At 39.9% G+C, this 19,314-nt stretch overlaps 1 protein-coding gene and 1 pseudogene across 16 annotated transcripts in view; one reads left to right on the plus strand and one right to left on the minus strand.

Annotated features, from left to right (window-relative positions):
* The window catches only part of ITPR1 (inositol 1,4,5-trisphosphate receptor type 1), a 355,914-nt gene that overhangs the window by 265,650 nt on the left and 70,950 nt on the right, over positions 1 to 19,314 (minus strand). The gene's annotated exons all lie outside the window — the stretch shown is intronic.
* LOC129471745 (uncharacterized) lies at positions 14,805 to 14,850 on the plus strand (annotated as a pseudogene).

The raw sequence follows: 19,314 nt of genomic DNA on the forward strand, positions 1-19,314 counted from the left end.
ACAAACAAAAACCCTGGCTCAATACACTGTCTAAAATGAACTTTCCTACCCAAAGAAAGCAAGATCAGTTAGGCTTTCTGTCTAAAGGGAAACCACCAAAGATGGATATACTCAACTGGTGATTGATTGACCAATATTTCCTTTCTCTAAGCAAAGCCAGAAACCAATTTCAGAGTCATTTAACCTGAGGTAGAAAATTAATTTCCATGAAGATAGCTCTTGATCAGGTTACAGAATCTATATTATACTTCCTCTAATCTATAATTTTCAACATTTAAGCTGTATAAGATATGTTATACATATATACATATTCAGCCATTTAATAAGTAGCAAGTATTTAGGAATATTTATTGATATTAATAAGAAATTATGATCACAATTACATAACTAGTATTTACAGGGGTCAGCAAATGCTCAATCATATTGCTACAATGTAGTAGTAACAATGTTCTAGGTACTGTGTATGTACTTTGCAATATTATTTCATTTCATCACCAGAACAACACATCTTTTAGAAGAAAAAATTGCAGCTGGAAGAGGTTAAGTAATCTTCTCAATATCACACAGCTGATGAGCTATGGGGCTGGAACTCAAACCCAGGTAGGGTGACCCTGAGCCTACTACCTTAAGTCAATACCCAAATGGTGCTTCTTTGTATCAGAATGTTCAGGTCACAACAACCTTGCCTGGGAGCAAAATCAGCAATATCACATGGGTCAATGGAATTTTTGTTCTACTCAGTATTTTGGAACCTCAGAATGACAAGATAAAAAAACAAAAGATGCCTTGACCCCGTGGGTCCCCCTCTCTCAATGACAAAGTGAAGCTCACTGTTTATGTTGTTTGCTATATGTCTACAGGGACCAGTGTAAGGGCTGTGTGTTCACACAAGATGAAACCTAAAATAAATTAAAAATCAACAATAAGAACAACTTTCAGAGGTGCGGTCATCTACCACTCCTTCACTGTTCCTGGGAAACTCAGTATGGCAATCATGAGCGTGCCAACCACGTTTAGATTCTCATACACAAACGTTGGTTGGAGGAGCACTTAGCACGTGGCTCTATGAACAACGATAACTCAAACACTGAAGAAGCCCATTACAGAACACAGGACCAGTTGGTCAGGCTAAGCACCAAAGCCCCTTCTGGCTGTGGGATATTATGAGTTCCACAATTCTCACTGGCACACCCACCCACACACACACACAATATATATATATATACACACACACACAATAAAAATTCTCACTGGCAAAGCAACTTGGAATAGCAACTTTGTTGTCAGACACACAACTCATTTGAATGCAGAGGCCTATATACAATTAATCCATCAGGTCAAACCGAACTGCTCCCTCCTATGATTTGTGCATTCTCTGATACTGTCACTCAAAAGAAAAGACAGGAAAAAGATCACTCTAGAAACCAAAAAATAAAAAAAGTGGCAGAAAATAACTGTTTTCTATAGAATCTTACATAATTTAGTTTTTAACCTCATATCAAACCATTTTTAAAAAGAAACATGCCTACACAAGAGCTCAATTTATTCACTTACAACCTTTAAAAAGCCCAATGGTGTCAAGAATTATAGCAATCTGAAAGTAATCCTTTTTCTCTTTTTGCTTGCTATAAACAAACTATGAGCTGGAAGGGCTAATATTTCAAGATGAGTATAGAATGTACAGTTTCACTGGCATTGTTTGCTGGATGAGCTTCAGGTAAAAATGCAACTATCCTTCAAGATTTTCTGTGCCGGCCTATGCTAACTTATGCAGTAATGTAAGATTGAGGTGGGGGAGAGCAGAACAAGAAATCAATACGGCCTCTGTCTAAATAACTACAGTTAGAGGACCCCAATCTAGACACCCCTAGCCTCATTTCCTTTATCACGTTTGTCACACTTGTAATTACAGTCTGTTCTGCTATTTTGTGACAGTTGGCAAAGTCAAGAAATTTTGTTTTATCCAAAATGTTATCCTTTTTTTCAGTGACGTAAAAAAGAATTAGAGGTTACAGAGGACAAGACTTTCCATCATAAAGTTGTTTTTCTGGACAAATTTCAACAGCAAAGGTATTATTGTAGTTATAATGCACCTTGTTATTATAAGCTACTATAGATAGTAGGCCTTGTGACTATAAGCTGAAAAAATACAAATCAGTTGATCAACACTAACAAAAACCAACCTGATCTCAATTTAGGAGATCTTCAGTGACCCAAAAGATGTCTGCTCTCTCCAGACATCTAGCCCTAGTCAGTATGGTTCACCAGCTAGCAACATCAGCATCCCTGGAAGTTTGGTGAAAATACAGGGCACCTCAGTTTTTATTCTAGACCCACAGAATCTGCATTTTTAACAAGAGCCCTGGGTGACGGCCTTGCAAATTAAAGTTTAAAAAGCACTGCTGTACACGATCCAAATAAATCACAGCAGATTGCATTCAATGAAAGAACTCAGGGCCAACTAACAAGCTGCCACTCAAACACTGCAGGTGCACAGATAGCCATGTGGCTCGTCACGTGCCATCATGTGTCATCAGGTGCCCAGGGCCCTCATTTCAATAAAAGTGTATTCACTAGGGGGGTCTGTGGAACGCAACTCTACCACATATAACTGGCAGTGTGGGGAACACAATTCATTGTAGGAAAAATTCCCATACTTGTTCTACAACTGACACCTTCATTAGATTGTCAACTCCCAAAGGCAAGGCTGTATTGATTTTTTTCTTCTTTTCAGCAGGATCCCGGGGTCTAGCCCAGGACTGGGTGTTTAGAGGAAGTGCTTAATAAGTTTTGATGAATAAACAAACAAGTGTTTATGACCCTTCGGGAAATCTCTGAATTTCAGCCAAATCTCAGCTGATCCCTCATGAGCTATTACCTCCCATTCCTTTCTCTTAAATGAGAGGGTTGAATAGGAAAACAACCTTTAAGATATGTTCCAGCCTCCACATGTCAAGGTGCAAATTATTCAAGAATGATATTTTCATTTAAATATTGACTTCATTCTGAAGGCACCTGCAAATAAAAACATTAGCTATAGATTGTAGCATTCCATGGATAATGGGCTCCATTGCCATGACCCGTTTTGCCATCGGTCCCTCCAACGCTAGGAGCTGCCTGGCATATTTATTGTTTCTAGATAAATTTTCTTTTTCTGTCTCAGGAATGAGTCTGCCTCTTCACTGAATGCTATCATTTTTTACTTCCAAGCATTTGCCTTCCACCAATCCTGCCCTCTCTCCCTACCAAGACTCCTAGTCATCACTTCTCATGGTATTGTCTGAACAACCTACACGTAAACCTCTTTGTGAAGATCCATAACCCCAGGCCTCACCTCAGACCCACAGAATCTGGGGGTTGGACCCAGGAATCTACATTTTTAACTTGTTACCAAGATATTCTTATGCACGTTCAGGTCTGGTTCCAACCTATTTGTCCAAAGGCCGATTTCAGTACTATCTACTCTAACAATTCCAATCGCCCATCTGTTCCATTCCCTATCCATCAGTTCCTTCTACGAGCTCAATGTACTTAACAGTAGAGAAATTCATTTTATACCACCTTGCAATGCTTGCTATATTAATTATTGCCTATTATGATTTTGTTCATTCATTATAAAGAAACAATAAAACGACTTTGTGCCTCATTAGACTATAAATCTCTTATCACCAGCCACATTTCTTTTTTTTTTCTTTGAGACAGCATCTCAGTCTGCCACCCAGGCTGGAGTGTGGTGGCATGACCATGGCTCACTGCAGCCTCGACCTCCCAGGCCCAAGCGATCTTCCTTCCTCAACTACCCAAGTAGCTGGGACTACAGGCATGCATCACCATGCCTAGATAATTTTTTATTTTTTGTAGAGATGAGGTCTCACTATATTGCCCAGGCTGGTCTTGAACTCCTGGCCTCAAGCGATCCTTCTGCCTCAGCCTCCCAAAGTGCTGGGATTACAGGCATGAGACACTGCATCCAGCTGCTGGCAACATTTTTTTTTTTTTTTTTTTTTAAAAGACATCAACATTTTTTAGCCATTACTTTCTCACTGCTCTTACACAAACACACCCTACCCTCCTCCAACACAGGGTCACTGCCAGCCCTTAATAATATTAAATATTTCACAATAACAAAACACATTGATGAGAAATACACAGTCTTGTGTTTCAGCTCTTAGTCATTCATCAATCTAGTTATCCACGCCAACAGTGAGACAGGTCTGGAGAGACAACCATCAACAAAGTCCCTGAGGGTGATGATATTTAATAAATTTTCTGCTTTTTAAGGCAATATTTTATCTTCCAAGCATATTTTAACTTCCAAGCATGCTACCACAGAATCAGGATTGAACCCATTTACTCTGGCTTCCTCATATAAATCCTTATTCTATATGGAGGAAGCCAGGAAAAGATGATAGAAAAATCCCATTGAAACCTTCTCTCTGGTTTTCCTCTATCCTCCCCCAAAGATGAGTGTGATCCCTTTTATTTGTGCTCTCATAATACGCTTTGTTTAATCTTGGCACTAAGTTGACTGTGTGATATTCTATTTGAATACCTCCACCAGGAGATCTTCTTGCAGGTAGAAAATATGGTGGGTTTGTTTTCCTAAGAAAGTCTTTTTCACTAAAATATATTTGCAAGAAAAGTACAGAAATCATAAGTAGAGAACCTGAATTTTCATAAAGGTACGTGCATGTGTAAGCACCATTCAGTACAAAAAGCCAAACATCACTTGCACTCTAGGAGTGCCTCAGGGAGTGTCCCTCAGACTGCATTTGCAATCATCTTTGAATCTCTTGCAATTGATAGACCTCTGGCTACCTATCCAAAGACCCCAGAAGCCTGCAGATCCATTTTAATTATTGTTGCTTCTAACAGACTAGTAAGACTGAAATAGACTTCTCTAGGCCATGAGGCAGTGTGAACAGGCAAAATTGATGTTCCAATCCTATATCACTGTGACTGACGCATCAGAAGCTCTCTCCCACAGCATGGAAGACCATTTAAGGTAGAAGTACTCTGCTCAGCAAGCGTGTGCAGATCCTTTAGAATTAACTGACTGTTTCCATCAGAACAACTTCATCATAAACCCAGCCAGGGGAAAACAAAGCTGTTATACATGATTCTAATCCTGGAGCCCCAAAGTACAGGAGGATGTCAGTATGATCCCAAACAAACTGGGAAGAAAAGCCTATTGTTTTTTGATATTTTGGTAAATTTTACAAGGAGAGTAAGAGGAGATTCTATTATATAATTCAGAGACTTGTCAACCAACCATCTCCCCTGCAGGAGGAATTTCTGGCTTTGCTTTATAATGCTTTAAAATCCATTTCCGGCATTCATTGTGCAAATGAAGCATTGCCCTCACATTACAACAGGAAATGCGACTGCAGGTAATAAGGAGCAGCCAAGACTCAGGAAGGATGATCTGGGGCCAAAAGGCAGAGGCAAATAATTCCCATCAATCCCTGAATTGTTTTTTTCAATAAGAGGCTGAAAAAAAAAAAAAAAAAGAAGATGAGGCATCTATACTTTCCCACTTAGACCTCATGAACAATAATAGCCCATAAATTATTTCTAGCTGGGGAAATTGGCTAGAAATGGTAGACAGATTACAGCATTCTCCTGGGCAACCACCCCCACCTGAGGCACCATGTGTACATGGGGTACCTCTGTCGCCATGGCCAAAGCTGCTTAGATACAAGGCTACAAAATATTATTTTACACACTCATTCCACAAATATTTATTGAGCATCTTTTAAGTATCAGACATTCTTTCAGATGCTGAGATAGAATCCCTGTATTCATGGTGTTTACATTCTCTTGGGGGAAACAGCCATAAGAAAGTCACAAATAAATACAATATGATGTCAGAAAGTGGCAAGTGCGCAGAGAAAAAGGAAGTAGGGTAAGAGAATAGAAAGAGTTGACAGTGAGTACCTTTTTAGAGAGGCTGTTTGGAAAGGCCTCTGTGAAGGGCAAATGTCTGTGAATACAGCCACCCAGGTTGAGGAAACATCGAGTGCAAAGGCCCTGAGGCAGGGACAATCTTAGTGTGTTTACGGCAAGTACAAAAACCAGTGTGTCTGAAGCCAAGCAAGCAAAGGAATGAGAATTTTTAAGACATTATAAACCAAGGAAACAACTTTGAATTTTATCCTCAGTGTGTGATGGGAGTCATTAGAAAGTTTTAAGCCAGAGGAATGACAATATGTAGCTTATATTCTTAAATTACTACTCTGGTTGTTCTATGGAGATCAGACTGTAAGGGGGCAAGGATTGAGACCAGGAGACCACTTAGAAGACTAGTATCATGGTCCAGACAAGAGCCAATGGTGACTCAGAAAAAGGTGACAGTGACAGATGAGAAGCAGTCAGATGTAGGATATATTTCAAATATTATAAGTCAAGAGGATTTACTGATGGACTAGATTAGGGCATGAAATAGAGAAGCCAAAAAAAGACTCCGAGGTTTAGATAGATGTGGAGAAATTAGAACCCTTGTACACTGTTGGTGAGATTATAAAACGAAACAACTGTAATGGAAAACAGTATGGAGTTTCCTCAAAAAATTAAAAGTAGAGCTACTATATAATCTAGTAATTCCGGTTCTGGTATATAGCCAAAGAAATTAAAAGCAGGGTCTCAAAGAGATTTGCACACCCACAGTCATAGCGGCACTAATCCCAATCTTCAAAAGGTAGAGGCAACCCAGATGCCCACTGATAAATGAATGGATAAACCAAACATGGTGTACACATACAGTGGAGTATTATTTCACCTTAAAAAGGAAGGAAATCACGTTGCATGCTACAACACTGATGAACTATTAAGACATTCTGCTATGTGAAATAAGCCAGTCACAAAAACACAAATAAAATATGACTCCAGTTATATGCGGTATCTAAAGTAGTCAAATTCATAGACACCAGAATGTAGAATAGAATGGTAGTTACTAGGGGCTGGGAAAAGCAGGAAAAGGGGACTTATTGTTTAGTGTGAACAGAATTTCAGATTTGCAAGATGAAAAAGTTCTGGATATCTGTCTCACAACAATGTGAATATGCCTAACACTCCTGAACTTTACACTTAAAAATGGTTAAGATGGTAAATTTTGTATTAGGTGTTTTTACCACAATTTTTAAAAAACGAAACTCACATTATCTATTATGCTTGTGATATTAGTAAATAAAAATACGAAGCATCCTAATTAGCAAGACATTAAAGATCTATTTTACTTAATCAGTGTCACATGAAGCTTTCAAATTTGCTTTCTTTTATAATATATGTACTATATTAGAACTATAATATATGCATATAATTTTAAAGCATTAATATTTAACCAAGGATTTGATTCCAAGGTTTAAATAACTGGAAAAATGAAATTGCCATTTACTGAGAAAAGACTGGGAGAGGCCATTTATGAGGAGGAAATCAAGTGGTCTATGTTGGGTATAAGTTTGAGACGCCGATGAGATACATCCAAATGGATATGTGGAGTAGGATGTAGTGTATGTGAGTCTGGAGTTCAAGGGAGAAGTCTAGGCTGAAGACAGAAACTTATGAGTCATCAGCATCAAGACAGCATTTAAAGTCATAGGACTGGACCAGCTCAATAAGCAAAGTAAAGAAAGAGATGAAGACTGAGCACTCAGCCCTAGGAGACTCACAAGTAGACTTAGGAATAACTAATCCATGAGCTAGGATTTAGGGATATGAAATAGACTCAGACAGTGAGGTCTAATTCATATCCCTAAATTCATAGTAGGTGCTTGAGCCACAAAACTGCATAAAATTAAAATTGATGTAGCCACAAAGGGTCATAAGAGTGGGGAGGGGGGCAGAGCTGGAGAAACAGAGGGGAGCAGAGATGAAAGAAGGGTCTCAAAGTCTCCCTAACATCTAGCAGTCCCAATTCTGGTGAGACCTGCCCATTCCAGGTTTCCTATTTTTATAGGCCTGTGAGCTTCCCTGTTCTGTTTATGGTAATCTTCAAGCAACTTGAGTGGGTTTCTGTTCTTTACCCCCAAATATTCCCTGATGAAGGCCTAAAGAAGGGAGACAACACATGTGGTAGGTAAGAAGTGAAATCAGGCCAGGTGTGGTGGCTCACACCTATAATCCCAGCACTTTAGGAGGCCCAGGCAGGAGGATTGCTTGAGCCCAGGAGTTCGAGACCAGCCTGGGCAATGTAGCAACTCTACATAAAATTTTAAAAACTTAACCAGGCGTGGTAACATGTGCCTGTAGTCCCAGCTACTTGGGAGACTGAGGTGGGAGGATCGCTTGAGCCCCAGAGGTCAAGGCTACAGTTAGCTGTGATCATGCCACTGCACTACAGCCTGGGTGACAGAGCAAGACCCTTTCCAAAGAAAGAAAAGAAAAACGAGAAGAGAAGAGAAAAAAAGAAAAAGAAGTGAAATTACTTGTTATCAATAAAAATTCTAAATCTTACGTGGTGAACTGCATCATTTAGCCCCAGCTCTTCACTCCTGCTTGTATCCATGCCCTCTGACATGAAACTTTGTAATGCCAATTTACCATAGGTGGGCTGGCCGGCTCTGCCCCTTGATTTTGGACTAAACCCAAAGAGACATGCTTTGGTCAGCAGATATGACACAAACAAAGGCTTCATGGACTTGTGCACTGGGCTTGCTCTCTAGAGCCACTGTCATTGCCACAACTGCTGGCGAATGAGAGCCAGATGGAGCAGAGCCAAGTCATTCAGTCACCTCACTCTGTCCAACAGCAAGCCAACCCTCAGGCCTATGGGCAAGCTCATCCAAGATCACCAGAACCTCTGTGACCACAGACACACATGCAAAAAACACTTCTTGTTGTGCCTGCCTGAGGTTTTACAACTGCTATGTGGCAAAGATAACTGATGCATCATATATAAAAACACACTTCGATTTGATCAACTTTTTTCTTATCCAGTTATCACCACTGATACGTGGGAACAACTTGGCTCCCCAAAACGGCCAAATATGGACAGAAAGTATTGATAGGGCAAGAAAAGGGAGCTTTAAAAAAAATCTAGATTATACAGAATGTGGTTGATCTATTCACAGCTACTGTAGAATTAAATATCATTTTAAGGTTTATTGTAAAATAAATATATAAATAAGCAAAATAATACAGAAGGCTATCAGGCATTCAGATTCTCCTATTCATGATTTGCTGTACAGGTGGTTAAAAACTAAAAAAGTAGTCTCTTTTTTTCTTTTAAGAAACAGTCTTTAATTATTGTAGCATAAAAACATCATTCATCTTCAATGAGTGGTTACATGGTCTACTTGTACTTGTTAGGTCAGACCGTACACTGGCTTCCAAAAGCATTACTTAGAGGATGATTTTAAATACACTCACATTCGCATTGCTTTCTTAAATGCTATTCACAGATTATAAGAAATTTTTAACACAGAAATGGCTATTTTATGAGAAGTGCAAACATGCATGACGAACTGAAATTAACATCTCAATAGTCTGTCCTTTTAATTTGATAATATCATGAGGCTCAGGAACTTAAGAAGTTTGAAAGAAGTCTAACTAATGACCTCACATTTGCCTCAGATAAGGTTTGAAATCTAGTCATTTTCTTTCAGCAACTATATTTGTTTTCTATACTGAAATAGTAAGCCTCAAAGTATGAGTGTAAAAATATGCAATTCTCCAAAGTGAAGGGCAGCACAATTGTGGCTATTATACTTGGGACTCATTAACTCAAGAATATCAGTAAATACCAGCCCTCCACCAACCAACAATTTAAAAATGCTAAATTCCCACAAGAAGTTCTTTCCTTGAACCTGAATATAATTGTCTTAGGTCTTTAATAGCCATTCAAAAAAATTAAATATGCATAAATGCATTCAACGACTAGTCTTCAAAAACCACTGCTATTCTAGAGTTCAGTGTGAACAAAGTTTAAGGTTAAGGAATGATTTCTAAAACCATGCAACTCCCATGACAAGCTGGAAGATCTGTTCTCAAATACCAAAACACTCATGTACCCTTTTAAAGACATCTCTAAAACAGCTGTGTTACCTATGCTTGCAAACACATGGCATCATTGCTTCCCAGTTTTTAGATCATAGGTTCCATGATCCCTCTGACTACACAAAAAGAAAGTAAAAGGCATTTCTAAAAGGCATCAGAGATTTGAATTTAAGAGCCTTTAGTTTATGGATGAGGCCAACACAGAGGATCGGCAATGCACAAGCTTGTCACACAACGTTTCATTTGTTGATGCTCAATATTCATTTTTCCATTGAAAACGTAGTCACAAAAATGACTTGACTTATAAAAACACAAAATGTCCTTTGTTTATAAATCTATAAACATACTGTTATACTGTTAGAATACTAGAAACTGTTTTAAAATGTTTTAAAAATCAAATTTTATATTTTATATGACCAAATATAAGGAAACACATCTTCCACACTGTCACCAAAATTAACTTTCTTTAAAATAAAAATAAGGCAAATTTAATGATGTCACCTTCCAGCTTAAAAACTTTCATGGGATCCCCCTGGATTCTACAAGATAAAAGTCCATGTGCCTTGAAGAGAGCATAAAAGAACCTGCCCCATTCATAGAGTTTGGATATTTGTCTTCACCCAAATCTCATGCTGAAATGTGATCCTCAGTGTGAGGGGTGGGGCCTGCTGGGAGGTGATGAATGGAGTGAGTTCTCTAGAGATCTGGTCGTTTAAGAGTGTGTGACCCCCTCCCCATTCTTCTCTTGCTCCTGCTTTTGCCATGTGACATACCTTCCACCATGGCTAAAATTTCCCTGAGGCCTCCCCAAAAGCTGAGCACAAGCCAGCACCATGCTTATACAGACTGCAGAACTGTGAGCCAATTAAACCTCTTTTCTTTATAAATTGCCCAGTCTCAGAGGTATTTCTTTATAGCAATGCAAGAAAAGCCTAATACACTCATAGAGCCCTCATCAACATTTTCAGCCTCATCTGGAACCATATCCACCTGACACCTGGCTCCCTCTATTCCAGCCTCACAACATGGCTCATTCCTTACTCAAACTATGGCCTTCCATATCTCCTTGATTTTGCAGGCTGCGTTACCTTTGCTGGAGTGCCTCTGTCTACCTGGTCACTATCTATCCATGTGGCAAGACCTTCAAGATCTTGAAGCCATCCCTGCCTTCATAGCCCAGACACACCTCCTCCTCCCACACAGCTCCCTATATTACCAGCCACACTTCACACTGTCAATTAGTTCTTCACACAACTATCTTCCGCTTTTGGATGAGGTTAGCTCCAGGGAAGAAATAATGCCTTAACCCAACTTGGGATCCCCTGCACCTGGCACATAATAGGTGTTCAGCAAAGCTCTGTGGAGTGAGCAAAGGGGAGAAGAATAAAAGAGAAGTTAAAATAGAAAAAGATGAAAGCATGTAGTCCTAAAAGACAGTAAGGATCTCAGCAATAGAGTATGCCTAGTTTTTACTTTGTCTCAGTTCCCAACGAAGTTTTTAATTTTGTCTTCTGAGGTTCTCCAAAACAACATCACTAGCTACCAGAAAGTTTTAACACAAACTCTATGTAACGATCCTGGCCTCCAGGGCCCAACTATGTAAAAATCACAGACTCTTAATCTCCTTCTCTTCTCAGGTCTGCGCCTTCAGGCTCCCCCATCCCCACCCCACTGCACCAACTTTGGCATAGATTTCCAGTGACCACATACCTGATAAATACCTGATAAATCTATTGAGCAGCACTCTCACCTTAATTATTTGACTTACTGGGAGTGTTGATAGTATCTATCATTGAACCTCTCACACCTTTAAGAACTAGCTCAAGGCGGGGCACAGTGGCTCACACCTGTAACCCCCACACTGTGGGAGGCCAGGGCAGGTGGATCACTTGAGCTCAGGAATTCAAGACTAGCCTGGACACATGGTGAAACTCCACCTCTACTAAAAGTACAAAAAAATTAGCTGGGTGTGGTGACGCATGCCTGTAGTCCCAGCTACTCGTGAGGCTGAGGTGGGAGGATCACTTGAGCCCAGGAGGAGGTTGCAGTGAGCCAAGATGGCACTATGCACTCCAGCCTGGATGGCAGAGTAAGACCCTGTCTCAAAAAACAAACAAACAAAACTAGCTCAAGTGTCACCTCCTCCGTAAAGCCCTCCATGACCCACCCCAGCCCCCAAGCCCATTGCACATGGTTGACTATCATCTTCATTTGCCTATCTCTAATCTCAGTTTGGACTTGGAGTCTAGCATGTTCTATGTTATACTGCAAACCATTATCAACATGTCTCCTTTCCTACAACAATTTAAGTTGCAAGAAAAAAGGAATTGGTCTTCTTAGGCTTTATCTTCCCCCCTCCAACCTGTAACATTACACAAATTCAACAAGGTATTACTCTATTAGCAATCACTTCTTTTCTCCTGATCACTAGTGCTACAGGAATGGATAAGAAAGGGTAAGAGCAAAAGAAAAATAGTGACAACAAAGTATGAAATTGTCCAGGGTTACCCAGGTAAGAATTGAAGGGAAGACAACACTTCTTTTCAATTAATGCTAATTGAACACATTACAGACCACACCCTACGAGCTTTCCACATAACAACTTGTTTAACTCTCAACATTCCACTGAAATAGGTATTATTATCCCCATTTTACAGATGGGGAAACTGAGGTAAAGAGATTAAATGTCTTTCTTGAGGTCATTCAAGTCGTAAGTGGCACTGCCAGGATTCAACTCAGGCAGTCTTAACCTACATTGCATTACCTCTCAAGATACACACCTAGGAGAAAGACTGCGGAACAGATGATTGCCTAAGCTGAACAGAGAAAGAAGAGGAAAAGAAGAGAATATGATAAACACTCAACTCTCCTGAGGAGGAAATTACGAGAGGGAAAACTGGTCCTGAGTACTCTTGGTGCCAACAGAATATCTAGTAGTGGCCAAGGCCCAGGCCCAGGTTGGGCTGATTACAGGCCAGAGTTGTACGGGAACAATGAAGGGAAGGGGGACGAAAGAATCTGCATTGCATTCAGGAGGTTAGGAACCTGGGAAACACCTCTATTTTTGCAGGGTGTTTTACTGTGTGTGTGTGTGTGTGTGTGTGTGTGTGTGTACCCATTCAGGCATCCTGGGCCAAATAGTCCTGGCTATTTCTCCGCACTCTCAACTCTGACCTGGCTCTGAACTCTAATTCTATCTGGCCTTACTTGGCTGAACTGACCCACCTATTCCTTACCTGTAAGCTCTTTATTTATTCAGAGCTGAGGTTCTAGGAGCTGATTCAACAGATAGAGGTTTGCTCATAGTAGAGAATGGAATAAAGGTCAATACATTCTGGGAAAACAACTCCTGTGCAACAAACTACTACTCTATACATAAAGTCAGAGTTCATTAAGGTAACTGTCCATCTGAAAAGCAATCATCAGACTCACGAGTTGAGGGTGGCTCTTAGAAGATCTATCCAACAGGGGAAGGAACGAATACAGCCTTGGAAAAATCTGAGGTTCAGTTTCCAAATTGGCTCTGAATTTGGCTTACGAATTCTTACAAGTCATTGACTTTTTGATTTATTTGTTCTCTGAATTTATAGATCTCCTCTCCATCTCCAACATACTTTTATGCAGTTCATTTGAGGATATGTTACAGCTCATTGTACAGGGATTTGGCTACCAGGAAAAGCAATGGGCAAGACGGGGCCAGCATTACACCACCAGATTCATTAGGAGTGAAGCTGAACTTCCTGGCACAAACCTTAGGTCAAAATGGCAATAAATGAAAAGGACAAGGAAACAACTGCAGCCTAATGTTCTCAAACATCAATATCGCTTTTGATGTTAATATACTTAGTGGAACATGAAAATCGCTTTTCAAACCACTTGGACATTCATCTCCAAACTTCTGAAGTTGCGCCCAATTTAATTCCCTAGAAGTTGAAATTTTAATTCTGTTTCAATATCAATCACATTTCCACTTAGCATAGAGTCAGCTATTCAATTGTTTGCAGAATCCAATCTAGTTCAAAAGAGAATTGGTAGCCATTCCGACCTTCGTCTTGGGGAGACAATCAATACAGCCTGCTCTCTGTGGGAACACACTCTCCTGCGAGCCAAGGGGAGATGCTGACCCCAACCAGGAAGGAGAAAGACTGTTTATTTCTTGGCACCAGGAGGCAAAATTTAATTTAACTTTAAGTGTTCATGAGCTTTTCATCCTCAAAGTGCTTCACAAATATTAACTAATTAATATTCTCAGTACTGCTGCATATTACATAAGCTCTTTCAGGGATAAAGAACAAGGGAGTCACTGAATGGACCAGGTGGTAGAATTAGGAAGATAAGAAACTAACCTCACAATGAGAAACCTTTTACGTGGAGGTGCTATTAGTGGCTAGGGCAGGCTCCAGTTCTAGTGGTTGTGACTATTCTATCAACTCTAGCAGTAAGAAAAATAATGCTGAAACTAGGGCTGCGGTGATAATGAGCTGAAGGTTCTTTCTGGAACTAAGCCTCCGTTCCCTCAAGTGAGGCTGCTTACAGAACAAACTCCAGGGGGTGCTTATGAGGAATCAATAAGGTGACACATTCAAGATCTTATCACAGAGGAGCCTACCAATGCTCAGTACACACCAGCTGTTATTAAACAAAAAAGGGGCCGTGGCTTCTAGGTGTCTGAGCAAAAAATGGGTTGAACAGCTTCAAAATGTTTGCAGGTATTGTCCATATTTTCAATTGTGAGAGACAATGAATTTAGCCAAATTATATGCACCTCTTTTATGACGTGAACTGTGTCCCCGCTGTAAAATTCCTATGCTGAGTGTTACAGCTCTTTTAGAATTTGTCTAGCGCTGGAAAACCCCTTTTTTAAACTCCCATGTTGAAGTCCTAACCCTCAGTAGCTCAGAAAGTGTCTTAGACAGTTCAGGCAGCTATAACAAAATATCATGAACTAAGTGGCCCGTAAACAACAGAAATGCTTTCTCAGAGTTCTGAAGGCCTGGAATTCCAAAATCAAGATGCCAGCAGATTAGGAGTCAGGTGAGGGCCCACTTCCTGGTTCACAGATGGCACCTTCTTGCTGTGTCCTCCCATGGTGGGAGGAACAAGGGGGCACTAATCCCAATCACCTCTCAAAGTCCCCAGCTCCTAACACTACCTTGGTTATCAGGTTTCAACATAGGAATTTCAGGAGGACAAAAACATGCAGAACGTGACTCATTTGGTAATTAGTTCATTACAGATGTCATTTGTTGAGGTCATACTGGAATGGGGTGGGACCTATTCCAACATGACTTAGATTCTTATAAAAAGGGTAAATTTGGAGAAGGCCACACCCACACAAAGAACACACTCAAACATGAAGGCAGAAGAAATACAGCAGAAGCCAAGGAATGCCAAAGACTGCCCGCCAACCACCAGGAGCTAGGCAAGAGGCATAACGGATTTCTTCCTATGCCTTCAGAAGGAACCAATCCAGGCCAGGTGTGGTGGCTCACGCCTGTAATCTCAGCACTTTGGGAGGCCGAGGCGGGTGGATCAGCTGAGGTCAGGAGCTTGAGACCAGCCTGACCAACATGGTGAAACCCCGTCCCTACAAAAATTCAAAAATTAGCCAGGCGTGGTGGTGCACACCTGTAATCCCAGCTACTCAGGAGGCTGAGGCAGGAGAATCGCTTGAACCCCGGAGGTGGAGGTTGCAGTGAGCCAAGATCACACCACTACAGTCTGGGCGACACGGTGAGATTCCGTCTCAAAAAAAAAAAAAAGAAACCAACCCAGCTGACACTTTAATTCAGGTGAGACAATAAATTTCTGTCATTCAAGCCATTCAGCTTGTGGTACTTTGTTGCAGCAACCCTAGCAAACGAATAAAACCTCTATATACGATTAGTTTTGTTTAATAAACAAACATGAACCCACCAAATCCTGCACACAAGCACACTGGTCTGTGGGGTCACAGGTACTCAAAAATACCACATGAAAAAATCTAGCACCGTTTAATCTTGATGCCAAAGAGAGAGTAAAGGGAGCACTGAACATCAACACAACTCAGGGTACCAGAAACACGTACTCTGCAATTTGGTAGGAAACCAAATTTTTATCACCCAAACTTCATGTGGCTAATAAAAACCCAACTTATGAATAATTCTCAATATGCATACAGAGAGGACAAATTGCTTTTTTTTTTTTTTTTTTTTGAGACAGGGTCTTGTTCTGTCACCCAGGCTGGAATGCAGTGGTGTGATCCCAGCTCACTGCAGCCTCGATCTCCCAGGCTCAAGAAATCCTCCTACCTCAGCCTCCCGAGTAGCTGGGACCACAGGTGTGCATCACCATGCCCAGCTAATTTTTTTTATTCTTTGTAGACGTAGGGTGTCCCTATGTTGCCCAGGCTGGTCTTGAACTCCTGGGCTCAAGCAATCCTCCTGCCTTGGCCTTTCGAAGTGCTGGGATTACAGGTGTGACATTCAGCCAACAAATTAATTTTTACATGGTCTTGACTACTCCCTGAGGTGTGCATGGGCCAAGACACACCAATTGGCTCCCTGCTGTTCAGCTTTCTTACTGTTTCTCCAACATTGCACGTACCTACATCATAGCTTTTACCCTTGGTGTTCTTGATGCTAGCATACTGTGTCCCCAAAGATACACGTGGCCAGCTCTTCCTAAACTTGTGTCAACCTCCATGTTACCTCCTCCAGAAGATTTCCCTAACTTCCCTATCTAGTGCTGGCCCACCCATCCCACCCCCAGTCATGCTGCATCACATCCTTCTTATTTTATATTATTTCCAGTGTTTATCACTCGATGTAATCTTGTTCATTATGTATTGTTTGCTTCTTGGTGTCTGTCTCACTCCACTAGAATGTAAGTTCTATGGGGGCAGAGACTACATTTGTCTCACTCAACACTATCTCCAGTGCTTAACATGGTGCACAGTGCACTGCATGCACTTGATTTTTTTTTTTTTAATGAATGCGTACCACCTTCCAAGGTGAATCATTCTTAGTTAAGTGCAAAGTCTTGCAGTTTATTCAAGGGAGAACCACTAGCCGGTGCAATTATAAGATCCTGGAAAATCTCAACACACAGGGTTGGCAAATCTAAAACCTAAGATATTGGTAATGCATATTTAAATGATCCCTACTATAAATAATTTGTTCAATGTAATATAAACATGCCAGATAGTCCTTCCTAAGTAATCTTAGTGTAAACAATTAGTCCAACTGCTTCACTCACTATCTTTTTGCACATACTACCAGTAAAATAGTATGTGCAAACAAAATAAATAAAATTAAAATTAAGAAACCTATGGTTATCATAACCCAAACTTTTAATAAAATTGGGACTATTACAATCCAAAATGCAAACCTACTTGCTGCAACTTAACATTACTGTCTAATAATTTTTCTTATAAAAAATAGAAATTGAGAATTATTTTTAGAATAGCAAGATATTTTGATGAGCTGTATCTAAATTCCAATCTTTTACAGCAGGCTTGTCCAACCCACGGCCCAGGATGGCTTTGAATGCAGCCCAACGCAAATCTGTAAACTTTCTTAAAACATTATGAGATTTTTTTTTAATTAATTAATTTATTTATTTAAGCTCATAAGCTGTTGTTAGTGTATTTTCTGTGTGGCCTCAGACAATTCTTCTTCTTCTAACATGGCCTAGGGAAGCCAAAAGATTGGACACCCCTGTTTTACAGGTTCAAGAAGTAAACAAATGTTAAAGACAAAATTGAATAAATGTCAATGGCCTAGGAGCTATTCAATTCAACTTGTCTAAATGACTCCTCTAAGAAAAATAGCCATCCTGAGTCATGAGCTCTGAATCCTCAATGTGACCTTTGAGCAAAACAAACAGTTATCTGTTTGTATTTTAAAATAGTTATTGGCAGGTCTATTGCTCATGTTCTTTTAACCCACGTTAAATTAAAAAATAAATCCTTTAAGTCATTCAGGCTAAACCATGAATATTACAAACCAATGCTATGATTAAAAAAAATAATAAAGAAGTCCCCAGGCCAATTTAACACCATCCAAAATCCACCCAGATCCCAAAATCAGTTAAGTTAACTAATATACATTCTTTCTTATTTTCTCCTTTCCTCTTCTTTTTTATCCTATATTGAGCATTGGACCCAAAAAAGTAAGTTTGAACCTAGAAATGTAGTGAGTTTCGTTCTTAGGACACATATTCTATAAAATTACGTATTTGCAAAAGTCAACAGGTTTAACCCCCCACCCCCCGCCCATCAAAAAAAAAAAAGCTGGAAAGCTGGTCAAATCAAGCTGGGATTTCTTGAGCCATTATTAACCACTCGGTCACATTATCATTATCAGTCACTGGAATTGGTCGTATATTTTTAGGACAGTATAGGTAGACACCGGGAAATTCCACGTCATCCTTATTAGGGCAGCTGCTGCATTTGTTAAGATGGAATTTCACTCTCGTCATTACCAATTACAGAAAGAATCAGCTACTAGGCCAAGCAGATATCTCATTTCATATGAGACTATTTATTTAAAACAACTCAGCACTTACAAACACATACTACATACAGACAATTAGCAAATCGCAGCTCACCAGGTCAGCTGCTAAAAATAAATCAGGAGACATTAAACCTAAGATTCTCCTCCTCATTCTATGGACGTCTCCAGCAGAATCAATGAACACAGGACCTAAGTCATCAGCATGCATCCTCAAAGCAGCAAAAGGCCATCTTGAAATCAATTCATTGGCCTCCAAGTTGTCTACGATCCTGGATTCAAAGCACCTATGCTTTAGCAAAATTCAAAAGGTTAAAAGAACACCAACAAAAAGCCAATCGAACCAAGACAGGAGTTCTAGAGCATTCACTAACCACTCAGTTATGTTATAATAAGCCGCTGTCACCTCTATTTCTTCCCTCCTTGAGACCTTGGGGATAGATTAAGTGGCAGAGGCTGAATTACTGTATCTACATGCACCAAAGTTAATCTGTTCCTCCAGAACTGTTCAAGAAGATTCTTTCAAGGCTGTAATGTGACTAACATTTTTTTCTTTCTCCTTGAAAGAAAAAATCCAAATCCAGTTCTCTCTTCTTCCAAAGAAAGCTTAACATGGAAGTCACCTCTTATGCTTAACACGAAAGTCGCCTCTTATGCTTCTGGATTATTCCATAAACACATGATTTAAAGAAAGAAGGAAAAAACAAATACTATTCAATTTGGTTTTTCCTTCTTTCTTTAAAAATAGTAGTCAGGAAGTTGATATCAACATTGAGCATTAAAAACTCTACAAAATAATAAATAATGTATGTGTATACCATCAATAAAA

Source organism: Symphalangus syndactylus, chromosome 21, assembly GCF_028878055.3.
Source record: "Symphalangus syndactylus isolate Jambi chromosome 21, NHGRI_mSymSyn1-v2.1_pri, whole genome shotgun sequence".
Taxonomy (NCBI): Eukaryota; Metazoa; Chordata; class Mammalia; order Primates; family Hylobatidae; genus Symphalangus; species Symphalangus syndactylus.